The sequence below is a fragment of the Macrotis lagotis genome, chromosome 1 (genome assembly GCF_037893015.1).
Source record: "Macrotis lagotis isolate mMagLag1 chromosome 1, bilby.v1.9.chrom.fasta, whole genome shotgun sequence".
Classification (NCBI taxonomy): domain Eukaryota; kingdom Metazoa; phylum Chordata; class Mammalia; order Peramelemorphia; family Peramelidae; genus Macrotis; species Macrotis lagotis.
The window spans coordinates 83,712,913-83,740,679 of NC_133658.1; the positions used below are offsets into that span (position 1 = coordinate 83,712,913).

The 27,767-nt window shown below is 37.4% G+C and overlaps 1 long non-coding RNA gene across 1 annotated transcript in view; it reads left to right on the forward strand.

Annotated features, from left to right (window-relative positions):
• The first annotated feature begins 405 nt into the window (after positions 1–405).
• The window catches only part of LOC141513761 (uncharacterized), a 34,762-nt gene continuing 7,400 nt past the window's right edge, over positions 406–27,767 (forward strand). The window contains exons 1-2 of the long non-coding RNA XR_012475872.1: positions 406–580; positions 5,206–5,325. This is a non-coding gene — a long non-coding RNA (uncharacterized LOC141513761). The remainder of the gene's footprint in view (positions 581–5,205; positions 5,326–27,767) is intronic.

Genomic DNA, 27,767 nt, shown 5'->3' on the forward strand with positions numbered 1-27,767 from the left:
AGAGAGGATGACAAGATGATTTTCAAATAGAGGAATCAGAGCAAGTTTTAAGGCAAGTAAGATCATAGGTTGATATCTGGAAGTGACCATAGAAGCCATCTAATCTGACTAGAGATTGATCATCTAACTATAGTTACTGGGTTTATTGTTATTGTTCTGATTATTTTGCTTTGATCTAGAAATGTTCTCAAATGTCACTTTTTAGTCAAGGAAATGGAGGCTCAGGGACAAAGGAAACAAACTTTAATTAAGAGTCATGTTTTACAGATATTATCTCAATTTGATCCTAAAAATTATTTCCCCCATTTTTAAAATTGAGGAAACTAAACTAAACTGAGATTACTCTATTAGTAAGTGTTTGAGAGTGAATTTGATCTTTTCTTTCTCACTCCAGGTCCAGTATCCTGGAGAAGGACTTGCTCTGGGTCCCATAGGTACTAAATACCAAATTCAGGATTCCCTACTTGTAAAGGTCCATGCTCTTCCACTGCACTGAGTTGAGCCTTAAAGGAACAAGAGAATTTCAAAAGGCAAGAAGAGGATCAGTTCCAGGCATATTGGATGAATTGCATAAATAAAGGTGATGGTTGAGAAAAGGCAGAGGCTAGAGAATATAGAATTGTCCTGATTGTCTGAAGCCAAGAGTGCATGAAACAGATTATTGGAAAGATGGGTTGGAGCCAGATTTTGGAAGGAATTCTATGTCCAATAAGTAATCTTAATTTTATTCAAATGATGTCTTCTGTTAATGAAGTACAAAAGTGTATATGGAGCAACAGCTTCTCCAACCTTGTAATCCCAAGTACAAGACAAAGCTGAGGACAAGATCTGAGTCACAGGGTGTGTGAATGTGTGTGTGTGTGTGTGTGTGTGTGTGTGTATGTGTGGTATGTGTGTATGTGTCTCTTAAGATGTATCTGCACACTCCCTGTCTTAGGGCTCTGCCCTCCATGACTCCATGCAGAGAAGATTGCAGGAGTAGTTCTGTTCAACTTAATGGGAGGGGTAATGTTCCTCCCTTGCCTCTCCCTCTTGCCATTCTGATGTCTGTTGATAGGGATGGAAAATTGAGTCCTCCACCCAGTAGACTAGGCGAATGTCCCTAATGTTACAGCATGGTAAAAAAGCATGGACTTTCTGAAAAATGACTTGGGGCTGGACTAGGAGGTGAGACTTAGACCTCGGCTGTCAACTATTCCTTACAAGTTCTCCTCTACTCCTCTCCAATATTGGGTTGGCTCGTATGGTTAATAATGGTTATCACATTATTGATTCTTAGTGAGCTGATGAAAGAAAGCAGATCTTTTTTCACATAGATGTTTCTCTAGTTTATCACCCTAATGCCCTACTTGTGAATTTGATTCTTTGAACCTAAACCCAAGACTTTATATTGATAGATAGAATGAGTAGGATTTAGCTGACTAAAGTAATTAAATTACCTCCATCTTGCCTGAAGCAAGTAAAATTTCTTCACTCCAGTACCTTTACCAGTGAGAATGAGTCTCAATCAAATCAAACAATCAGAGGCATTGCAACTAAGTGTGAAAAGGTTTTGATAAATTTATGTTTCTGATGTGCTACTAAGCAAAATGAAAGTGATATGGCATGAGAAGTGTATTGGGACTGTCTGAAGAAATTTGGTCACATCTTAGGAGTCTTCTATATAATATCAATCAATGTAGTATCAAGTGAGCTAATATATGTACAGTACTCTTCAAGCCTTAAAGTATATAAATCCTAGATATTATTTTTATCATCATCATCATCATCATCATCATCATAGTTATCAAATCAATTCAGGATTAAGAGAGATTCAGTCATGCATACATTGGGTGGTGGTGAGATAATGTTTGTCCTTCATTTTTGAAGAATCCCACAATGTTGGTGATGCCATGGCAAGCACATGAAATGAATTTGAGTAAGTGAATGCTAAGTCACCAGCCTCACTTTCTCCTTCACAGTCATCTAGGTCCAGAAGCTAGATAAAGATCAGGATGACTGGAGATAACTCTGGATGCCAGGCAATCAGAGTAAAGTGACTTGCCCAAGGTCACATAGCTAGTAAGTGGCAAGTGTCTGAGTCCAGATTTGAACTTCCAAGTCCATTCTCTATCCACTGCACTAAAAAGCTTCTGAGAAGGAAGGAATTGCTTTGGAGGGGGAGAAGCAGAAGGAAGAGAATTCTTTTGACTTTGATCTTGACTTCCTTCTCATATTTCTTAGCTAAAAGACCTTATGAACCTCAGACTTCCCCTCTTACCTTATACAACATAGTAGCATCCCTGGAATAGTTAGAAGCATTGTTTAATTGAGATTGAAGGATGCAGATTCATGACTCTATAAGGATTCCAGCAAAGAAGGAATATCATGCCTAAGGAGATGAAGCACCATATGAACGGGGGGAGAAAAGAACTTTCAGCAACCACAACTTGTGATTTAACTCTTTTGACTTGATAATTACAGAGTCATAATACTTAGTATTTACAACAATTTGCAACATAGATGTGCTTTCTAAGCTTGAACCCACTTTCTCCTGTATTCTTTATGTACCATTGAGAGTATTAAAGCCTCTTGTTAGAGGATGTTTTATTTTTAGTATTCTACCTTTGTGAAGGCTTAGGAAACTAGCTTTCTAAATACTAATTAGATCTTGCTAATTGATAATCTACCTATAGTCATGGAAGGAAGCATAATAATGGAGGTTCATTATTAATTATAACAATAGAATGCATTCCCTCCCAACCAATCAGGCCAATCCCTAGAGATTTAAAGGGATATAGTAGTTACAATGAAGACCTGACTTGTCAGTGCTTGTGAAAGTTGGGAGAAGAATCCTCAGTTTATAAGTGGGTCCAAAGACCATGGAATGTCTCTTTAAATCATGGTCCTCAGGGAATTGAGCACAAGATTCTCCTGTTTTATTCTGGACACTAAACTAATGAAAAGCACCATAGTCTAATATCACCTTCACTTTTGGGGTTGCCATGTGTTGACTGATATTGAGCCTGCATTTTCTTAATCCTCTGTATTCTTCTTGTATCTTCATTCCTTCTCCTTGACTCTACCTCTTGGACTTTGGGTAACAAATCCAAAGTAGGACTTGACTCAACTCCAATTAAATATTATCTTATTTAATTCAACCATTCAACCATTTAATTCAATCATTTAAACTGAGAAATTCTATTTTTAATATTTTATTTATTTGTCCAAATACATGCAAAGATAGTTTTCAACAATCTGAAAAATTCTTAACCTAATGTCCCTGAAATTTTTTAAAACTATATTGGTAACTATTTCATTCTAATTGGTTTCCTTTGTGATTCTGGGTATTTCATTTTATGTATTTAAGAGGTCCATAGCCTTGACCAGATTGCCAAAGGGCTCCATGAAACATACATATATAAATATATATATATATATATATATATATATATATATGGATGTTTTTGGATTTATTTTTAGGTTTTTGCAAGGCAGTGGGGTTAAGTGACTTGCCCAGGGCCACACAGCTAGGTAATTATTAAGTGTTTGAGGCTGGATTTGAACTTAGGTACTCTTGACTCCAGGGCTGGTGCTCTATCCACTGTGCCACCTAGCTGACCCTGTTTTTGGATTCTTACTAATATCTAGCAGGTTAAATATTTCATTAAGTTTTGTGTAATCAGTAAATTTGATGGGCATGTTCACTATGCATTCTTTAAGTCATTGCCTGAAAAAGAGTTTTAATAGAGCCTCGACCTCCCAAAGACCTTCCTTAGAGACAGAACCTCTGGTCCAAAAGAGCCTCAGTATTTCCTACTGTGACAATTCTCATGCCTTTTGGTTTCTTAGAAGATGAACCAAATTTACCTGCTACATACATTCTGTATGTGAAATGAATTCCTGCTCAATGTCCTTTTTTTTGGAATGTGGGTGAAAATAGGCAGGGAGAGAGAGGGGACATGGAAATGCACAGCAGTCTTTGCTTGTGTTACTCCCCAGGATATTTGGGCATTGATCCAGAGGTTGCAAGGCCAGACTGTGAGCTCCATGAGGGCAAAGATTTCATCTCATCTGAAATTTTATATCTCCCTCCATCCTTAAGCACAATATTGTGCCCACAGTAGGTGTTTTTATTAAATAAAAGAATAACAAAACCTGGTTTAAATAAACCACAGCAGGTTTATTTGATTGAAATGACTAGTTTATACACTTCAAGGAGGGAGTCCCAACAGAAATGAACTGCTGACTATCTCTATGTCCAACTTCTCCTCACTTTTGAAGTCTTCTGAATCTCTTTTCCTTCTTTAGGGGAACAGTCTAAGCCAATCTGGGTTTTTTTTTTTTGGTTTGTTTTTGTTTTTGTTTTTGCTGTGAATCAAAGGGAGATGCAGTCAGAGCTTGTAGGTAGAGTGAAGCAAGGAGGACAGAGAAGGTCATGGCCAAGGTGACCACATGGGCCACCAGATTTGTGCCAGTGATAACTCCCCATCTCCATGGATAAACACGTGTCTCGTGAATCCAGCTGTTTGGAAACAGTAACTGGATACTTGACCTCATTACACTTGGTTCCTGGGTAGGGGCTCTTGTGAGAAATGTTAAGTGAGCAGGAGAGAGGGAGACCGAGTGTACTCTGGCAGCAGATGAAAGGACTTTGGCAGAGTGAAGGAAGCATCTTTTGCAAAATGATGTTTAAACCCTGTGTTAGGGAAATTAACTCTTCATTGAGATGGACTCAGAAAATTTTCAATCTGTGCTGAGAAATGTCTGCCAGGATCAAGTGTGAGTCATTCCATGGCACACCAGTAGATTGAGAGAGCTGAGCTCTCTGCAGAAGCTTTGATCCAAAGATCCCTAGATAGGAGTAGTGTAAGAACACAGTGTCATGTGTCCAACAGGCAGAAGCCACTCGGGCCCTTGGCAGCTAAGACCCTGGATACTTTAACCGGAGACTCTGGACTCTGATCTATGGTGCCCCTGTCAGAGCAGAACAGTAAACCCATGGAAATGGCTCAACTAGTCCCAGGGAGAGCTAGCTGCTTCTACCCCTGCTTCTCTCCATAAGTCCTTTTCCAAAGTTTAAAAGTCATTGTGTTGTCTAATAAATATCTGTTGATTGAATAAGTGAGAAGGGAATTAAAGTTAAGTGGAAATCCCCAAACCTGCACTGTAGTCTACCTGCTGAATGTTAGACCTCAAAATTTACCTTTTCTTGACCCTCTCCAGGTTATACTGCCTGCATGTGTTTCAGTCTCCACTTCCCAACTGGATCCCAGATTCCCACCCCTAAGGTCAAACTAGAGGCAGTCTAATGAACTTGTGAGAGCTGATTATCAAACTTTCAGGGTGAGTATTACTACCTCAGCAAAAGCTCAATTTGTTTTATTGATTGTCTGAAGAAAGTGATAGAGAAAATATTAATAATGCAGATTAAATTTAAAAGTGTGTCATGGTAGTCTTCCTACCCCACTTTATTTTTTATTTCATTTTTACTTTTTTAGAAGCAAATACCCAGGATCAGACAATTAAAAAGTATCTGAAGCTGGATTTGAACTTAGATCCTCCTGATTTCAGAGCTGGTACTTTATCCTCTGTGCTGCAAAACTCTTCTCCACCATTGTTAAATATTTATGAGCACACCCTAACCTAGGATCTTGGGTTCAGATTTATGAGCATTCACCTCATCTTTCCAAGAACTAGATCCACCAAATCCTTATCCTAGCCTCTCCAAGGTCATGCCACAGGGCAATCAAATAGCAGTTTTCCCCATCACCATTCCCTCTGATTTCCCTGTCCCAACACTTCTCCTTGGATCCCATTTTCCTATTGATGTGTCCTCTTCTCCTATTAGAATGTCAAGTCCTTGGGGCTAGGAAATTCTTTGCTTATTTATATTTTCATTCCTTTTCCATCTCCACCCCCACCTCAAATACTCATCTGCTCACTCTGGTTTTTGTTATTCTGATAGAAATGAAGTTATAAAATCTGTGAATCTTAGAGACAGAAGGGGGCCAATGAGATCAAAGGAGGAAACAAATTATAGATTTAAAGCAAGAAGGGATCTCAGAGATCATTCATTCTAACTATTTCATTTTATTGTAAAGGAAACTAAATCCCAGTGAATAATGTGGCCATAGTCACAAATGGCAAGTGGTAGAGCAAAAATTTGCACCCAATTTTCCTAGCTTGAAATTCAGTGTTCTTTCTGCTGAAGTATTCTAATCTAATCCACAAAGGAATCTTCTCTTTGGTTTTCCCAACAATCTCAGTTACTCAGTAGTGGATAGCAATCATCATAGGCATGATATAAATTTGGGTGCTTTGACTCTAGAGTTGGACATGATTCCATTTTCTATCCCCTGAATCATTCTTCACACTCATTCAAGAGCTCATATTCCCAAGGTTGGGCATAACAATGATTGTTATAATGGGTCAAGTGTTTGAAATAAAAATCTAAATTCTGAGCATCTGGATCATCATTGATTTGCTTATGATTCTGGGTCCCTTCATTTTTCTTCAGGCAGATGTAGACATGGGAGAAAGGGGTGGGGGGTAGACATGTATCATGTCCCTGGAAAGCCTTTTCCTGACTTCCTGAGTTCTCTTGTAATTCCTCAAAAGTTCATTTGTATATTTATCTGCTTCTTTGATGCGTTTCCATCAATGAATGTAAACTTCTTAAAGGAAAGGAACTCTCTTGGCATCACCATTATTTAATAATACAGTACATGCAAAGGGTGCTTAATAAATGCTTACTAAATTGAAATACTTAATGGATTGAAATGTTCCTTTGGGCTTGTAATTTCTTCTGCTTTGGAAGATTCATATATTTACCTAGAAACACAGAAATTGCTCTCATGTATAAAATGGAAAAGAATGAAAAGACGATCATCAAGGCAGAAGGGTTCTCAGGAACCAATGTATAGAGCCAGACAGCCATTATCAAAGCTCTACTTTATCCTAGACCAGGCAGGCAAGGCAAACATAGAAAAAGATCATGAAAAAAATAACTAAGTAAGTAGGGTTCAAAGAACTCTACGAAGTGGCAATGGAATTTCCAGAGAAGAAATAAACAACCTGTTGACTTTAAACCAAGATGAGAGAGATCCATCTTTTACTCACTCAGGTTTCATTTTTCAAGCAGCTGTTTCAACTTCATATTCTAGGGTGGTTTTGTTGATTTTGGGGGGGGGAAAATCTGGACCTGTGATTTCATGAATTCAAAGAAAACCTAATTAAAGAAATTTCTTCTAAGAATGTAGAGATCAGCCAGTACTTTGCCACTTAAAGTCTTCTTGTTCCAAAGTTCACATGTGTCAGTGTAAGAACCCATGTTAAGATCTTCCTGACTTAGAGGTTGGTTCGCTATCCACTCTTTTCTGACTTTCTGCAAGTATTGAAATCCAAGGAAAAAATTAAAAGCCAGAGAGAGGAGACCCTTTGAATCTCATTTCTGCTGAGTACATCATGATTCAGATGTTTCTCTGTATTAGTCCGTACATAGCTCTCTCTCCTCACTCTGCTCTGCCATCTCTGCCATCTCTGTCTTCTCTCCCCTTTCCCACTTCTGTTCTTGGTCTCCTCTCTTCTTGGTTCATTTCTTTGATCATCTCATTCATTCCCTCAGTTTTAGTTATAGAAGTCCTTGAATAGATAACTTTTAAATCTACATTTCCAGTTTCAACCTCTTGCATTTCCATATTCCCAAATATCAACTGGTCTAAAATTGAACTTGTTCCCATTCCCATATTATGGTTGATTGCCCAGGATCCATCATCTCCCTTCCTCTGCATACAACCAGTGTGAAGATTCTATCCATTCTACTACCTTACTACCTTTCACACATATCCTTTTCTTTCTAGCAACCTAATTCAAACCTCAAGACCTCTCATCTACACTATTGAAAGTCTTATTATATGTTCTTGTCTCCAGTTTCTATTCCCTCTTATTGACCCTTTACATTCAGTAGATCACTTAATCCATGAACATCTATTTAAGTACACCTATTATGTTTCAGCATTGTGGATAGAAAAAGAGGCAAAAAACTGTCCTTGCTTTCAAGGAATTTACAATCTAATTCATCTAATTCTAGAAGAAATTTTCTAAAGCACTGATTGACTATATCACTCCCTGCCCCATCACCATTTTAGAGAGGAGAGAGGCATAGATTTCACTGGCACAGGGAACTTGTGATATAGAAACTCCACCTACCAATTCAGATCAGAAACTATTCTACATCTTAAAGTCTTAAAAGACACTGAGAAACCAAGTGGCTTTCCCCTAGTCATATAGCTTGGATATGTCAGAAACAAGACTTTAGAAGAGGTCTTCCTGATTCCAACCATCCATTATGCCACATTACCTCTTATTCTCTCTTTCTTACCCAATAAAGTCTAAACTCTACTACAGGGATAAAAGTTTTCTATAATGTTCATCAATTCATCTTTCCAAACTTATCTTCTAGAACCTTTCTCTCCGTGCTCTGATAGGTGAATTTTTTGCTATAATTCTAAGTCCCAAGGGACTCCTCATCATGCCCCAGTACAGATTTATTCCATATTTTTTCCAATCCTATTTTATAGTATCTCTCTTTATGAATTTTCTTCTTCTAATAAACTGTAACCTCAATGAGGGCAAAGAATCTCTCCCTTGTTTACATGTATTCCCAGTATCCTTTTGCCTGGAACATAGTAAGGGCTTCATAAATTCTCTCTCTCTCTCTCTCTCTCTCTCTCTCTCTCTCTCTCTCTCTCCCTCTCCCTCTCCCTCTCCCTCTCCCTCTCCCTCTCCCTCCCTCCCTCTCTCTGTTTATTGATTATTATATGTAATACTTTTTAGCAAAACAAGATTATCATTTTCTCATAGTTATATCTCATTATTTCCTGCCTCTATTTGGATCCTTCTTACTGTCTATTTAATAATTCAAACTGAATATCCTACAGGTACCCAAAATTCAACATATCCCAAACCCATATTCCTTCAAAATTTTACTATTTCTGCCAGTCAGTTTCAACCTTATAATCATTCAGGTTGACAATCCTCCTTCACCTTTCATATATCCGACTTCCAAACCTTGTCATTTCTTCCTTCATACACATGCATCCCTCATATGACCTCAACTCTAATTTAGGTTATCATCACTTACTTCCACTACTTTAATAGCCTCCTAAATATTCTTCATGTTTTATATTTCTCTCCAATTCATTTTCCATAAAGCTGCCAAAGTGATTTTCCTAAAAAGTGTAGTTCTGATTATGTTGTCCCCTTACTCAAGAGATAACAATGGCTCCCTATTACCTCTAAGATAAACTATAGAAAGTCAATCTTTTTGGCTTCCGAAATCTTTTACTATCTGTCTCCAACCTATATTTTCAACATTATTATATATTATTATGTCATAAGCTCTCTATATTTATGCTACATAAATTATTATTATAATACTATATTATATGCTACATAATGTTACTCCCCTTCCCCTACTCTGCAGTCCAACTTAATTGGTCTTCTTGCTGTTCTTCCCATTTAATACTGTGTCTTCTCTCTCCATGTTTGCTTGATGACTCCCTTCCATGCATGGATTTAGTTCCCATCTTATATCTTAGTTTCCTTCAAAACTCTGCTCAGGTGACATATTCTATGAATCCTCTAGTTCTCTCTAGCCACTGGTGCCTTCTACTACACTTATCATTTTTTTAACCTGGTATTTATTTGGTATATATTTGTTAATGCATATGTTGCCTCCCCTAATAGAATGTAGGCTTCTTGGGTAAAAAAAATATTGCATTTTTGTCTTTGTATTCCAAATGCCTAGGACACTACTCAGTACACAGAAGACAGACTTAAGTATTTGTTGAATGTTAGACTGAGCCATATCTTTGCCCATGTTGTTACTTCTCTTTGTGATTTTCTTCTTTACTAGTTGTAACTTCTCAATTTCTTCCTATCCTTTAAGGCCCACTCAAATCAGCACCATATCCATGAAGTTTCCCTGACCCTTCCATACTACTATTAACTTCCATACTACTATGTGTATATCTTTTTTATATCATCTGTACACTCATTTTCTTTTATATAGTATAGTTATGATTGTCATTTACTTAAAAGCTCTCTTCAGGCAAGGCCTCCATCTCCCTATTTTGAATTTCCCTTGTCATTAGCACAGAATCTTGCAATGAGTGTACAAAAATATATTTGGATGAATTAATGGATGAACAAGTAATAGGAACAAAATTATGACATACTCTTTGAAAGATCTGGGATTTCGTCTATATGGGTACTCATAGCTATGTAAATGAAATGAATAGAGCACTGGGCCTGGAAGGAATGACAGAAGTTCTGACCTAACTTCAAACACTTAATAACTGGGGTAGCAAGGTGGTGCAATGGATAGAGCACCAACCCTGGAGTCAGGAGGACTTGAGTTCAAATATTATCTCAGACACTTGATCCTTATTAGTTATGTGACCTTGGACAAGTCATTTAAACCCATTGCCCCACAAAAAACAAAATAATACAAAAATAAATACTTACTAGCTTAATGACCTTTTGCTTAACCTCTATCTCTCTTAGTTTTCTTAATTGTAAAGTGATGATTATAATAGCACTTACCTCCCAGGGCTATTGTGAAGATCAAATCTGGTAATATGTAAAACACTTTGCATCCCTTCCCTTCACTGATGGAGATCTCAGCTCATCTAATCGTTAGTGGTCACTCCAAGAGTTATTGTGGCCATGTCATTTCATCAGCTGGTAATCAACTTTCTGGTACAGGTATATATTTGTATATACAGATCTTGGATAGTAAATAAGAGTACTTGCTGACTTTGGATTCAAAAGGATAATGAGTAAAATTCTGAGCATGCATATATACTTATTCCCTATATAATACTGATCTAGTTGCTTATGTGACCCAGAAAACCCCTTGGGACTTATCTCCTGAGTCATAGATGGGTTACAATATGGTGGTGAAAGGAGTTCCTAAACCAGGGAATCCTCATGTTAGGGAGTCAGAGATACATACTTGGTGTGGGTTGTACATAGGCATGGAGCCTCCTCTTTGCACACAGAATTTTCAGAGCCTTAGACTAGCAGAGCACAAATTTAAGCAGGTCCTAGCAAGATGGCAGGGTTTGGAAGATGGATCCAGCAAGAGACTACTTGCTTGCTCCACAGATCCAATTTTTGTAGTATTTGAATTACAGTCACTAATGCCATCTGTCATGGTCTAAAGAAAGGAACAACCCCTCCATCCACAGAGCAGACCAGTTCAATCTTTGTTAAATACTTGAAACTGTTTAAAATTAAATTTCCTTTTATTTTTCTCTATTAAAAAATTCCCACAGAAGAGCAATGCCTTAAAGGATATGTTATTCATTTTTTAGTGGAGTGAAATCTTCTATGCAGTATTTTGAAAGAATTTCTAGTATATAGTTCTTCCATGATAACATGTTAGAAGTAACTAACAATTAAGTTATTTTGGTCCTCGCTAATAATGCTCAGGGAGCAATTCATGTTTCTTTCTGGGTTAATAAGAAACATTTGCGGCAAAAGCATGGAACTGTGCAGATAAAGCAATTGGCAAGAAATAGTATGTTTAAATACCAGAAAACAGCCCATATCCAAACAGGTGCGTGATAAAGCCATATAAATAGACTGCTCTGTATGCAGAATGGCGCGTAGCAAAGTTGGAGAAGAAGTTTGCGGGAAAGAACTTTCCTCCTATGTAGAGGAAAATAACTCCAAACTTGGACCTTGGGTATCCGTGTTAGACTAAACAGCTGGAAAAACAGTTCTGTGGGGGCTTGAAAGTAAGAGTGACTGTACCATTTTTTCCCCCAATGGCTGGATAAACAAAACCTTGCCAGGGAAATGATTAGACTTTTGCAAATATAGCCCCAAGCTAGAGTCTTGTGAAAGGCAGGCTCACCCCTTTTCAACCTTAAGAAATAAGTCTGACTCTTCAAATTAGTGTTGGTAATGTTGTTGTTGTTGTTGTTGTTGTTGCTGTGATATTTTAAAAGACATTTTTTGTTGGTGTGTGTTTTTTTTTTTCACCACTTGGGCACTTGTCTTGGGGGAATGCAGACCTTGGCTTCTCAAAGTGCTGTTTGGTTTCCATTAAGTCTTGCTAAGTGTACAGGAAATTTGCTTTCAGGCTGAAAGATTAAAAACAAAACAAAGCAAAAAAAAATTAGAATATTTCTGCCCATAGGATGATAGAATTTAGAGCTGAAAGGAATCTTAGACAGAATTGGTTGTAGGTGATTTCTAGATGAATTCAACCTGGATGAGAAGTGATTGAAAGAACTTGGAGAAGAGAACATTCAAAGAACAAATGATGCCTATCTTCAAGTATTTGAAATAGTAGGATAGGAAAAGGAATTAACTTTGTCCTTAGAAGGCAAAACCAGGAACAATGAATGGAAAATACAACTGGACAAATTAAATTGATATGAGGAAGGTATTCTTAGTAATTAAAGCTGTCCAAAAAAAAAAAAAAATGAAACAGACTGCCCCAAGAGGTGATAGTTTCCTCCTCAATGGAAGTCTTCAAGCAGAGGTTTTCGTGCCTGACCATCAATCAAGGATGTTATGGTGATGATTCCTTTAAAGTTTGTGTTGCCTCAGATGGCAACTGAAACCCCTTCCAATTCTAAAAATTATAAATAAATGCATTTGTGAATTCAGGGGTCTCTTCCACTTCTGATATTGTGTGATTTATGTTTGCGTAATATACTTGAAGGGATCCCTTGCAGCTCAAAAATTCTATGATCTTAGGACTTGGATACTGAGGGATCCGGAAACCATGCCATAAGAAGATTGGTTGAAGGCATTTGCAATATTGACCCTGCAGAAGAGAACAATGGGGATGGAGCAACAGGATGAGAAAGATGAAGCAAGAGTGATTAGGCTTGGACTGCAAGGAAAATGGTAGTAGTTGCTGATTTTGACTTGAGTTGAGGGGGAAAAAACAATACCTTAAATAATTATAACTATTCCAAAGTAGAACAGAATGCTTCAGTACATTTTCCCTTCACCAGGGTTTTCTAAGTGGAGGCTGAATGACTATATGGATGCTTTAACAATAAAGCTTATTCAGGTATATATCAGAAGACCAGATGGAGTATGAGGTTCCAGACCACTCTTGAGATCTTTTGATTCTGAATTTGTGTGTCCAGGACCCTCCTTTACATATTTGGAAGCTAAGGTTCAAGAAAGGTTGAATAACATGCCCAAGGCTGCATTCAAAGTAAATTAGCAAGGGGCGGCTAGTTGGCATAGTGGATAAAGCACCAGCCCTGGAGTCAGGAGTACCTGGGTTCAAATCCGGTCACAGACACTTAACAATTACATAGCTGTGTGGCCTTGGCCAAGCCACGTAACCCCATTGCCTTGCAAAATAAAGTAAATTAGCAGAAGCAATAACAGAAGTAGAAGATAGCAAATGCTTTTATTCACAGAATATAGAATTGGATGGAGCATCAGTTGCCATTGGATGTTGCAATGTAGAATGTAGAAAAGAATCTATACTATAGTATCCTTGATCAAAGATATGAATCCAGGTTCTCTGAATCTGGTCCAGTAAGAAGAACTCCCATATTTCTATAGCACAATGTTGCCACTAATTCTGATGGATTTAGGGTTGGTAGAATCAACTGTAATCTCAGAATTATGAGTTCTTTTTTGGTCTTTTAGGGTCATTCACTTCTTGTTAACCCATCTCAGTGCTCAGAGACAGAAAAGAACTCTGAAATCACTAAAAGCTGATCCACAAAGTCAGTGGTACACAAGATTTAAAAACCCAGTGTCCTGTGGCTGACTGTGTTGTGCCCCAAATAGCTCACTTGAATGTTTGTCTACTAGGAGACAGAAAGTGTTAAAGATAAGACAGTGGGAGAATGTGACCCTAAGATAGACCTTGGTCTGGGCAACTCCCTAGAGGCAAAAATACTTTGAAACAAAGAGTCTAGCTACTCCCCTAGTTCTTCCTTCTAACATACTACCTTTCTATTAGAAGACTATTTCTCCCAGGAGTGGTGAGAATCTTGCCTTTGGAGTTCAGTGACCTGGATTTAAACTCTGTCCTTTTTTTTTGTTTTGTTTTGTTTTGTTTGTTTGTTTGTTTGTTTCCTGGCTTTGTGGCTGTGGCAAATCTTTTCCTGAAAATGAGGGAACAGGACTCACAGAATCCAAAGATTTTCTATACTTTGAGGCCTAGACCATTTGTTCCTTCCAACTGTCTCTGACAGGGGAGATAGGTGCTGCAAATAAACTGACAGTCACTAGCAACCAATTGGTAAGGTGACCAAGGTAAAAAGACTGGGGTGCCTGGGGCTTAGTAAATGTTTAACAACCAGCTCTCTGAGATTGTGAAACATGCTTTTAAATGGAATTTGGATCATTAACTTTTTTCTATCACTTTAAGTCTAGACAAAAACAATTCAATAAAACAAGCATTGAATTTTAGCTTTTGCCCATTTTCAAGGGCAAATTATGTTGAAATACATTCAAATACTTTAAAAACTTAACAATTGTCTGTCTTGGACTCAGTTGTCTCTGACACATCCTGTTCTTTCTTTCAAATAAATTATAAACAAATTGTTTATATACTGTAACTAATTAAACAACAAGCAGTTATTAAGTGCCTACTATATTCTAGGCTCTCTGCCAAAAGTAAAACAGTTCCTTTCCTCAAGGAACTTATATTCTAACTGAAGAGGCAAGATATACATATATAATTATATACAGGAAAAATAAATATACATACAAATACATATCTTTGGAATATATAATATATATATATATATATATATATATATATATATATATATATATATATATACACATACCCATATGCACACCCATACATACATGCATTTACATGCAAATCTGCTAGGTAATGCCATAGTGCATAGAGTACTGACCTGAAGTGAAGAAGACTCATCTTCCTAAGTTCAAATCCAGCCTCAGACACCTATCTGTGTGACCCTGGGCAAGTCACTTGACCCTGTTTGCCTCAGTTTCCTCATTTGTAAAATGAACTGGAGAAGAATATGGCAAATCATTCCAGTATCATTGTAAAGAAGAGCTCCAATGGGGTCAAAGAGAGTCAGATACTGAAAATAGCTCAACGACAACAAGAATATATGTATATATACATATATGTATATATAAAATGATTATATTTATATGCAGGCATAAACACATACACATATATACACATACACAGAGTAATCTTAAGAGGGAGGATACTAGAAGTTATAGAGAACAGGTAAGGTTTCGCATAGAAGGTAGATTTTTGATCTAGGTCATGAAGGAAACCAAGAATTTCAAGACTTAACATTAAGGCATGTGCTGGTAAATGTTTAACATTTAGCTCCTTGTGGGGAAATAATGTTTGTTCAACACAATTTTAAGTTTTATCTTCATTATTAACATTCCCTCCAACATTTTCTTAAGTCTAGAAATCAGCAAATCAACAAATCAAACCCTGTTTTGTGTCCACATGCTGCTTTCTGGGGTAGAAATGATCATACCAAAAATTTAATAATTGACTCCAGAGGGTTTAAAATGGCTTAAGGATATGCCAATTAGGAGTCATAGGATCTAGAGGAAAGAGCTCTTAGAGATCATTCAATTGGACACCCTCATTTTTTACAAAAGCTGCTGAGTCTTTTTCCAGATTTGGAAATATCTCCAACTCCTTCCTGTGGTCCTCCTTTGTTATATGTTCTCCCTATTCCTGGTTTTCTTCTTCTTGACCTGCTACAATTTGTTCTCCCTCAAAGAATATCATGAAGGTCAAGACCCAACTGACTGTTCTGTGAAAGTCCCTGATAAACAACCTTGAGAAATATGTGGAATGAATATTTTGTTTGTCTGCCTTTCACAGAATTTTAGAGCTGGAAGTGTCATATATGGTCAGCCAGTCCAACTGCCTATTTTATTGAGGAAGAAACCAGGGTCTATAGAGATTAATTCATTTGTCAGAGGTTATACAGGAAGTATGAAGGAGAGCAAAGATTTGAACTCAGACCTTCTGGTTTTGAATTTAACACTCTTTTTACTATAGAAATTAAGGCCAGCTATTTCCTGATGAACTGACTTCCATATCAGTCCTTCCCATGAGAGAAGAAGTTAGGAGTTGTAGAAATGTAATCTTGTTCCAATCCTGACTGTGATATTAGGTGAAGGTAGAAAGTGGTCTCCCTGCTCTGTTAAAAAAAAAAGGTATAATACTTCAACTATCAATTTTTTTTTTAGTATTTGCAAGGTAGTGGGGTTAAGTGGCTTGCCCAAGGCCACACAGCTAGGTAATTATTAAGTGTCTGAGACCGGATTTGAACCCAGGTACTCCTGACTCCAGGGCTGGCGCTTTATCCACTACGCCACCTAGCCAACCCCAACTATCAATTTCATTAGTGCTTTTGAACTCTAAAAATGTGCATCTGTTATTCAGAAAGTACCATGGATATTATGGAAAAATATTTTTACAAATCTTGCAAAGGCATGGAATTGATGAATCAGTAAACATCTAATAAAAGTTTGCCGGGTACTGTTATATACTGGAGATTTAAAAAAAATGACAAAAATGAAAAATTGTATTGGGGAAAACAAATGCCCTACATACAAATGGCATAGGAAGGATGACTGAACTGGCTTGGTTGAAGGAATCTTCCCCCATGTCTTGAAAATGAGAATTAAGGGGAAAAAATTGCCTTTGTGTCCTGCATTGCCTCACTCAGTATTTCACACACAGGAGTTTTAAAAAATTCAAATTGAATTTCTCCAAAATTTTCTTTCTCTTTCTTTCTTTTTCTTTCCTTCTTTCATTCCTTCCCTTTCTTTCTTCCCTTTCTTTCTTTCATTTTATTTCTCTTTTTTCCCCTTTCTTTCTTTCTCTCTCTTTTCTTTCTCTCTTTCAATTTCTCTTTCTTTCTCTCTTTCCTTCTCTCTCTCTCTCTCTCTCTCTCTCTCTCTCTCTCTCTCTCTCTCTCTCTCTCTCTCTTTCTTTCTCTCTCTCTCTCTCTCTCTCTCTCTCTCTCTCTCTCTCTCTCTCTCTCTCTCTCTCTCTCTCTCTCTCTCTCTCTCTCTCTCTCTCTCTCTCTCTCTCTCCTTTTTGGAAAGGAGAGAGGAACTCTCCATTCAATAATGAGTGCTAAAGTATGGTGTACCTGATGCCAGATTGGATGCTGTTTCTGATTTGTGACTTTATTATCTGTTTGTGGTCACATCATCCTGTAATTAGCCACTTCAGAGTCAGACATGGCTGGCAAACGTTTCAATTTTCTTCTAAATAAATGCTGGTCAGAATCCTTTAAGAAGGACAGAGACAAAAGTCAGACTGTACCAGAACCAGATGCAACTGGGAAAATTTCTCTGTGGAACAGAATTTTCTCCCATTAACCACTGATGGATATGATAAAAAGCCTCCTTTCTGTTACTAATAACCAGGAAGGAGTGAGGGAGCCCACCAGACAGCTCTCCAACATTATTTTATATGTTATGTGGGGGTTTATGGAACACATTCAGTTTCGATTCATACAGAACCCCCCTTTATTTCTTCCTGTGGTAAGTATTATAAATAGGCCCCCTCCTTATCTGATCCTTTCCTAAATGTTTTTCATTTGAAAACCACAGTTAATTTTAGATAGTTGTCACAGATAATCTCAAATTTGTGTGTATTGTATGCCCCAGTTCTAAGAAAAACATGCCATTTCTGAAGGTCCCTGCTTTGACCTTTTCCTCCCCCTTCTAGTGCCAAGTCCAGAACTCCCTCCTGGCTTTGCTTTTGTCCAAAGAGTCTCCTGGTAGCTCAGCCTTGCTGGCTTCCATTTCCCCAAGTAGATAAAGTATCCATTCTCTCCAGGGTGCCTTTCTTCTGTTCTCAGTCTCCAAATTGAGTAGTTAGGTCTAAAGGAATTGCCTTTGCTAAAGAGCTAGAAGATAACAAAGGTGTGGTTTTTATGGACTGGGGACTCTAGCAATTTTGCTATGACAAATCTGCCTTCCTTCCCTCTGGAGGGCTGGGTCCTCCACCCTTCTCTTGTGCAAAGAAGAAAAAAGTAGGCTGTTTTCTGAGCCTGGGCCACATTTCTTCTGGCCTTGGTTAAGAGATAAAAGAACATTCTCATTCCAAGCTTGGAAGGGTGTGGAGGAAAAGGATATTTGGATGTTTTCTCCTCAGAAGGTATGCAAAGGATCATATTCTCTTAGTACTGAAAGGTTATAGGGAAGAGGATGTATTTGGGAAGGGCTGACCCTATTTTCCCTGTTCTGCCTTTACCTCTTTTCTATCCCTTCTTCTATCTTTCCTTTCCTCTTCTCTTTCTCCTCAATTCCTTATGACAGACAGTACATTTTAACACCACTTTCTACATGAGGAAGTGTGAGGCTCAGCAAGGGAAAGAGATTTGCCCCAAGGTAGAAAAAGCCAAAATTAGAAGTAAGGTCATCTTCTTTCTCATAATCCAGGGTCTTCCCTAGGAGAACTTCTTCATTCAGAAAGTACCTGATATGTGGACAATCCTGGAAAATAATAGAAAAGGGAGTTTGCATTGTGGACAAACTGAGTTGAGTGAGGATGGGTCTTGAACAAGTAGATTCTAACAGCTGTCAAATGTTTACTGAGCATACTAGAGAATGGGTTGAGTCTTGAGCTGTCCCCTAGATGTAGAGGGGACACTTGTGCCTCCTTCCTGTCTTTTAGAATGATAGGTTCATGGAGGCAAAGTTAGAAGGAAATTTAGAGGTCATCATGTCCATCTCATTCTAGAGATGAGCAAATTTCAGCCTCAGAGAGTTAAATCCCCATCTTCTCCCAAGTTTCAGCTCATGGGCCATCTCCCATGGAAAACCTAACCTGATACTCATAATTGTCAGGGCTCTTTGCCCTTTCAACTTATCCCATCCATGTGGATTTGTGTGCATATTGTTTCCTCTACTGGAATGTAAACTCCTTGAAGGCAGGAACTACTTTTTAAAAATTTGCTTTGTTACCCTCCTTCCCTACCCCCTACAGTGGCTGACAAGACACTTATTCAATTCATATCCTTATTCAATTACATTGGGTTGGAGGAGAATTCAAATATTAGAAAAGACAGAATCTTTGGCTTCTAGTTTAGTTTAAGATCCTACTATCTAGACCTGGAGGGACCTCCAAGATGAGCTAGTGTAGGAGTTCTTTTTTGGTTTGTTTTTTACAAGGCAATGGGGTTAAGTGACTTACCTAAGGTCACACAGCTAGGTAACTATTAAGTGTCTGAGGCTAGATTTGAACTCAGGTCCTCCTGACTCCAGGGTGGGTCCTCTATCCACTGCACCACTTAGCTGTCCCTACTCTAGGTGTTCTTAACCTGGGGTCCATGGATAGATTCTGAGCTTGGATAGGGAAAAACATACATTGGTACTTTCATTAACATCTACTTGAAATTTTCTTCAAGTATAATTGTAGGTAATTGTATGTATGGATTCATATGCTTCATCAGACTGCCATCTGTGACAAAAGTTAAGAATCTTTGATTTAGTCCAATCACTTTACTTTACATTTGAAGATACTGATTACTTTGATATTACGTAAAATTTGGAGGGTTAAAGAGGAAATAAAATGCAAGTATTACAATAATAAAAAAATATTGCATCTAAAAACTAAACAGATGAGGAAACAAAAACTTAGAGAGGGGTCACACAATAATCTCTAAGCAGATTTGAACTGGGGTTTGTGTCATACGTTTTAAAAAAAATTTCAAGGCAATGGGGTTAAGTGACTTGCCCAAGGTCACACAGTTAGGTAATCATTAAGTGTCTGAGAACAGATTTGAACTCAGGTCCTCCTGACTCCAGGGCAGGTGCTCTATTCACACCACCAAATAGCTGTCCTTTGTCATACATATTGCATCAGGCAGGTGATATTGAAGATTTTTGAATATCCTTTCCAAAATGCAGTACCACAAAATGAATAGAATTATTTCAGATGCAAAATGCAGCGCTGTCCTCGCTCATCTTAAATGCTTTTCTTATCCTCTATTGACTTATAAATATTATACAGTTCCCTAAAACTCCTAGTATTTTTTTCCCAAGAAATTAATGTCCAGGCCATGCCATCCCCATCTTGTCCCTTTGACAATGAATTTTTGGACCAAAATTGAGTTTATATTTAGCTCTGTTAAATTTTAACGTATTATAGTAGATACAAACCATTGTTCTAGTCTCTTGATATCTCTTTTAATATTTACCAACATAAAATGCACTTGCTTTTCCACAAAGCTTCATGTCATCTGAAACATTCAATAAACATATTACTCATTTCTTTATTGAAAACATCAGGGAGGAGGAGGAGCCAATATGGCAGAGTAATGGCAAAGATTAACCTGAGCTCTCCCCCAAACCCTTCCAAATACCTTTAAATTATGATAAAAAATTCTAGAGTGGCAATACACAAAAAAGATGAAGTGAAATGATCCCAAGATATCCCAAGATAACTTAAGAGGTCATCAGGAAAATTGCATCAGGATGAGAAAAGACTATAGTACTGCTCACAGAAAGAAACAAATCAAGTATCATTGGGTGACAGTCAGACTAACAAGATTTAGCACATTCTACATTGAAAGACAGGAAGGCTTGGAATATGATATTCAGGAAGGCAAAGGAGCTAGGATACAACCAAGAATCTCCTACCCTACAAAACTGAATATAATCCTTTGGGGGAACTGAACATTCAGTGAAATAGGGGGTTTTCAAGCATTTTTGATGAAAAGACCAGAGCTGAAAAGAAAATTTGACTTTCAAATACAAGACTAAAGAGAAGCATAAAAATATAAATAGGAAAGGGAAATCATTAAATTATTTACAGTCCTACATGGGAAGATGATAACTTTTAAGTACTTTCTCATTATTAGGGTAGTTAGAAAGGGAATATAGACATAGGACACAGATGTGAGTTGAATATGAAGGGATTATTCTAAAAATTAAATTAAGAGATGAGAGAGGAGAAAAGAATAGAGAGAGGTAGAATGGGTGAATCATCTCACGTAAAAGAAGCAAGAAAATGCTTGGAGGGGAAGAGGGGAAGTGAGTGAACCTTATTTTCAGAATAATTGGTTCAAAGAGAGAATAACATAAACACTCAATTACCTTACCCTACACAAATATAGGAGGTGAAGGGAATAAGAAAAGGGATAGTGGAGATAGAAGGAAGGACAGATTATGGGAGGGATAGAGTGAAAGGAGAGAATAGAATAAACAAGGGAAGAGAGAAATCAGATGAAAAGGAATACATTTAGCAATAGTAACTGAGAAAAAAATTGAAGCAAGTTTCTCTAATAAAAGCCTAATCTCTCAAATTTATAGAGAACTGATTCAAATTTATAAAAATAAAAGTCATTTCCTGATTGATAAATGATGCAAAGGTATGGATGATTTTCAGATGAAGTGATCAAAGATATCTAAAGCCATTTGAAAAAATGCTTTAACTCACTGTTGGTTAGAGAAATGAAATCAATTCTAAGTTATTACCTCATAATCTATTAGATTGGTAAATAGTACAGAAAAGGAAAATGACAAACACTGGAGGGAATGTGGGAAAAGTGAGACATGGTGGAGTATGGACTGATTCAACCATTCTATAGAGCAATTTGGAACCATGCCCAAAGGGCTATAAAAACCATGCAATACCCTTTGGCCTAGCAATATTACTTCTAGTTTGTACTTCAAAAGAAATAAATAACTAAGAGGAAAAGGATTATAACAGCATTTTTTATTCTGGTGGCAAAGAATTGGAAATTGATTAGCTATCCTTCAATTGAGAAATGGCTGAACATATTGTGGTATGTGAATAGGATGGAATACTATCCTGCTATAAGAAATGAAGTGCAGGATGCTCTCAGAAAACCCTGGAAAGATTTCTATGAGCAGATACAAAATGAAATATACCGAGTACAAAATAACAGTAATATTGTAAGATGACCAGCTTTATAAATGACTTAGCTATTTTCAGCAATGATCTAAGAAAACTGTAAGGGACTTATAATGAAAAATGCTATCCAACCCCAGAGAAAGAACTGATGAAGTCTGAATACTGATTGGAAGCATACATTTTTTTTATGATTTCACCTTCATTTACATGCATATGTATATATATATATATATATATATATATCAGATTGCTTTTCTTCTCACTGGTAGGGTATGGAGAAAGAGGAAGGGAAAGAATTTGGCACGCAAAATTTAAAAAAATAAAATGCTAAAAATTGTTCTTATATTTAACTGGGGGAAAATTAGGTATTAACTCTTTTTTAAAAAGAAAACATCAGTGAACAGAGCAGAACCAAGCATTGATGCTTAAACACACAAAAGGAGACCTTCTACAAGTTAACATCCAATTGTAAATGACTGCTCTCCGAATTTAGTCATTTAATCAGTTCCAAAGTTACCTAATTGCTTTATCCTCTGGTTATTACATCTGTCCAGCTGTTCAACAAGGATAGCACAAAGATTTTGTCAAATACCTTTCTAGAATCTAGATAACCTATATTTAAACCATATCTAGCATTCCTCTTATCTACACGTTTTGTGACAATGAGGAAAAAGGAAATAAGTTTATTCTGGCATGACCTGTTTCTGATGAAACCAGGCTGGCTCTTTGTGGTTACCACTTCCTTTTCTAAAATGTTCACTAATCATACTTTTAATACTATGTTCAAGAATTTTGTCAGGAATCTGAGACATTCTTGCTGACCTACAGGTTTCATTCCCTTTCCTTTCTCAAACACTAAGATTTTTGACATAACATCTTAAGTATTAGCTGTGGGACACTGGAAAAGTAGCTTATCCTCTGTGTGCCTCAGTTTAATCAACTATGAAATGGAGATTATCATAACACCTACCTCCTGAAGTCATTGGGAGAATCAATGAAATAATATTTGTAAAAGATCTTAGCACAGTCATAAGAACATAGTAGACATTGTATAAATACTTGTTCCCTTCTTCATGAGAATGCCAATTATTTGGACTGGTTTGCTAATCATATTTCAGACTCTTAGATGCTCTTACTATCTACCTCCCCCCTTGTGTATCATCATCTTATTAGTCTTTTTATGATCTATTCTTTCCTGTCCAAAGATCACACACAGATTTAGAAGCAAAATAAGAGTGGATAGTTTGGCAATGAATTCAGAGTTAATTAAAGTGCTGTGCAATAACCAGAATACAATAATGGCAACCAGGAGAGCATAGTTTAGGTTTTTGTCTTGAAATATGTTGTTATGTAGAGCAAACCAAGTAATTTCTCTGTTCCTTAGTTTTCTCCTCTAAAAAATATGGAAAATCAATCAGAGAAGTGTGGCTTAGGTAACTAGCTTTGGAGTCAAAAAAATTTAGGTTCAAATTCCATTGACCACAGGCAAGTTACTTGACTCAATTTCCTTATTTATAAGATGAGGGGAGGTTGTATTAATTTAATGGTCCTCTGAGCCTGCATTTGATTCAATAAATGGGTTTTCATAATGCTATAAGAAGGGAGTCTTATGAAAGTTTACATAGTGAAGGAGAATTTGGAAATAGTATAATTTTTGTCCCAACTGTGTCATTCTGGTAATCATTGGACTGGACCTTCTCTAGGGCCATATGAATGATTAAAGAAAAACCCATGTGATAGATAAAAAATGTCTAGGAATGAGCTTCCCTTGACTAGGATTTTCCTTTGTCTGGCAGAGAAGTAGAAAGGTAAGCTAGCAAAGGGGAGACTTGATGTCCTTTTTCTTTTATGACTAGACATTTGGGTGTAGCCCAATGTTACAAAATTCTTAAACTGAAATTTAAAACTTCAGCAAGACTTTTGAGACAAGAAGATCTACCCTCTTATTTTGAATTTATACTAAAGATGACTAGATACTTTTGATTGTTGGGTTTTCTTTATGAAGATTCTTCTTCTCCTTTTGCCCAGATGTTATCCATTTATGGTCAAGGAAATTAATCACTAGCCTTCCCCCCCCCTCTCCCCAGTTTGAAGAGAGGGAAGACAAAAGAGATGTGGTCCAAATCAGAATTGTGCTTCCTGGCAGCAATTCCACAACAAGAAGGAGGTGGAAAGCACAAAGATTTAGCTGGAATCTAGACATGACCTATAGACTCTTCATGGATCTGAGCTACTTTTTTTTCCATGGGCATGTACAATGAACAATGGAATGTACCATTTTCTTTCTTATCTAATACTGAGAACTCATATTGAACAGGAAGAAAATCTGATCTCTAAGCTTTGACTTGACTGAAATCCATTTTGCTGAGAATGGAAAGTAGGTCTGTCTTACTTGGTTTGATTTGGGACATTGTTTCCTAATTATCTCTCTAGTGTTAGAGTCCCAACTTTGGAAATTTTTGGAATCATCTAGGTGACATAACACAGTGATTCTCAAACTTTTTGGTCTCAGGAACCCTTTACAATCTTAAAAACTATTGAAGATCCTCCACATAACTTTTACTTATGTAGGAATCAATATTTGCTTCAATAGAAATTAATATAGTTTGAAAAATACTGATATACTGGATAGAGTGCTGGACTTAGAATCAGGAAGACTTGAGTTTGAATCCTGCCACAGACACTTAGATAAATTATCATATACAAGTCATGTTCTGTCTCTCAGGTTTTTCATTCAGAAATTCAGGGAATTGAATTTGATAGCTTTTAAGGTCCATTTTGACTTTAAATCTCTAACAATATTTCTGGAAGGGATTTGTAGAATCAGAGTCAAAAGACCTAGGTGAAAATCTAAGATCTGCCACTTACTGATTTTGTGATTTTGAGAAGAAAGTCTCTTAACTTTTCAGAAATTCAGTTTTACTATCTAGAATTTGAGTGATTTGAACATAATGATCTCTAAAGGACTTTCCAATTCTTTTTCTTTTTTTTTGTTGTTTTTTAGGTTTTTGCAAGGCAAATGGGGTTAAGTGGCTTGCCCAAGGCCACACAGCTAGGTAATTATTAAGTGTCTGAGACCAGATTTGAACCCAGGTACTCTTGACTCAAAGGCTGGTGCTTTATCCACTATGCCACCTAGCCGCCTAATTTCCAATTCTTAATCCTCAAATTCTATTGTGCTATAAACAAATGAAAGTATATGTTTTAGTGACTGATCTTTAAAGGCAGAATCCATATTTTGGAGTCCACCAACCCAAGTTGGAAGAAGTCTTGTTTTGCCATTCAATACCTACTTGGCTGAGGACAAGTCTTTGAGGCTCAGTTTTCTTCTCTGTGAAAGCAGTGAGTTGTACTCAGTAATCTGTAAAATCCCTCTGAGCTCTAAATGATGATACTTCTTCAGCTGGCTAGAATGTTTTGAAAGAATTGTTTTTAATGCCATAGGTGAGTCATCTCACTTTTCTAGGCTTCAGTTTCATCATCTGTGAAATGAGAGGGTTAAACTACCTCTTCCCTGAAATTGGTTCCCCATTCTAAAGCCTATGATCCTCAGATTAAACTTCCCTTTGCAATAGAAGTTCAACTTTCCCTGGATTGGGATCAAAACTTGTCTCCTCCTCCATTTTGTCACTTTCCCTTCCCATCTTTTGGAGAGACTAGGACTCATTTGTATAGTGACATCCTTAACTTCTACATATCTCAGGAGACCAACTCATTGGCTTGTTGAACAGTGTTGACAGAGAGAGCAGTATTAGGGAAACTGAGAAGCAGGGTGGAGTAAGAAAGGCAGAGACAAAGATATAGAGAGGGTGGAGGAAAAGAGAAAGAGTGAGACAGAGAAAGGAGGGAGGAAGGGAGAGAGAGAGAGAGAGAGAGAGAGAGAGAGAGAGAGAGAGAAAGAGAGAGAGAAGGAGAGAGACAGAGACAGAGAGACAGAGAGACAGAGACAGTGAGAGACAGAAAAACACAGACAGATTCAGACAGAGACAGATAAATAGAATTCTCTTGCCCAAGGAGATTGGGGAAGGGAAATCTGGAAAACAAGACTCAACTGACTTAACCCAATTAACTATTTTAAAATGTTTAGGGGAAATGGTCAAACATTGAACTGCTTCCCAGAATTGAAGGGCCAGGGCAAAGGTAACATTCTATTAGTCCTTTCCTTCAGGTTTGGAAATCCCAGAGATCATGAGGCCCAAGTACCTTTCTATTAGGTCTGGGGAGATAGGACCTTACTGTAGGGGATGGGCAATGCCTTACCTAGGCATTCCAGTTGGTGCCTGGGTGACTGATAATTCTGGTAAAAAGCCATTGAGCTGCTTCTTCTGATATAGCCACCTCTCTGAGTGACAGTTGGCTTTTGCTCAGGGCTGAACAACCCAGAATCATAGTCCATCTAGTCCAACCCTGTTTTAGAAGAGAAAATGGGGGGCCTAGAAAGTAAAAATTTCTTGCCAAGTAGTTCACAGGTAGTAAGCAAGATTTGATTGAGATTTGAATTCAGCTCTTGACACCAACTAGTGAGCTTTCATCTTTTTTGTTCTGGGTTCAGGCTAAATCACTATGAATGGAATCAGGGTGGCCTAGATTCAAATTCTACCTCTAACTCTTACTAACTAGGCAAATTATTTATCCTATGTGTAAAATGAAAATAATAATTCCTGTAGTTCATACTTTTGTTACTAGTTACTAAAAAAGGCAACTTATGTAAAACACTTTGTGAATTCCCAATTGAATGGCAGTTGTGATTATTATGGGGCATCATCATCATTATTTTGATTGGTACTTGATGAGAACAAAGAGATAAACTAACTGCTTCTTTTTCTTGCTTCCTTTTGACTTTGGTAGCCCAAGTCCCTATTGGGTCTTATTGTCCCTACTCACCCACACCAAGTCCCAGGGGAGGACTATGGTGAAGAATCCTTGAAGAGAGACCCTTTGATCTGTCTGCATAATACCCTATGACTCTAACAGATCTATTAACAGAGCTCCTGACCAGGTGACTGCTGGCCAGTGCCCAGGAGAGTCCAAAGTGATTTGGGATTCAGTGTCCTGAACAAGCCACTGATTAGCTAGTAATCAACTAGTGATTAGAAGACTGCGGTCATCTGGAGTTCAGTTCTCATTGTTCTTTGTAAGAATCCTGGAATGTTTGCAAGGATGTTGGCCATTGTAAAACACGATTCAGAGAGATTTGATTAAGGGGAAGATCTTTCTGTACTTTCTACCTCACCTCCAGTAAAGCACAGGACACATCCACACTCAAGAGGCAGGCAGTGTATGCAGAGAACACACTGTTATCTGCCAGTGAAAAGAAAACTATTATGAATAAACTGGGATATCAATCAATCAGTACACATTTATTAAACACCTACTGCATATAGGCATTGTGCTGGTGATACAAAAAGAGGCAAAAGCACCTCTCTGGAGGCAAGAGGCTCATAATCTAATGAACAAGTAGAAAAAAATAAGGGATTTAATGGAAGATCTCAAATTATTATTGAGTCTCAGTAATGAACTCAGAGTCCAAACCCTATTATTCATTAAGAGTCCTTTCTACAGAATTGTTGGCAAATGGTCATCCAATATCCAATTGAAGACCTTCAGTTATGGGGAGCTCACTACCTTTTAAGAGAAGTCCATTCCTCTACCTTTGGATAGTTCTAATTGTGGGGAGTTTTTCCTCCATTTCTATCCTCCCCTCCCATCCTTTATATCAAGTACAAATCTGCCTCTTTTTGGTTCCCATACACTGTTCTGAATCCTGGCCCTAGGAGCCAAACAATTACTTGTTTAACCTTCCTTCCATTTATGTCTTTTTTTTTTGTTTTTTTTTGTGCGAGGAAAATGGGGTTAAGTGGCTTGCCCAAGGCCA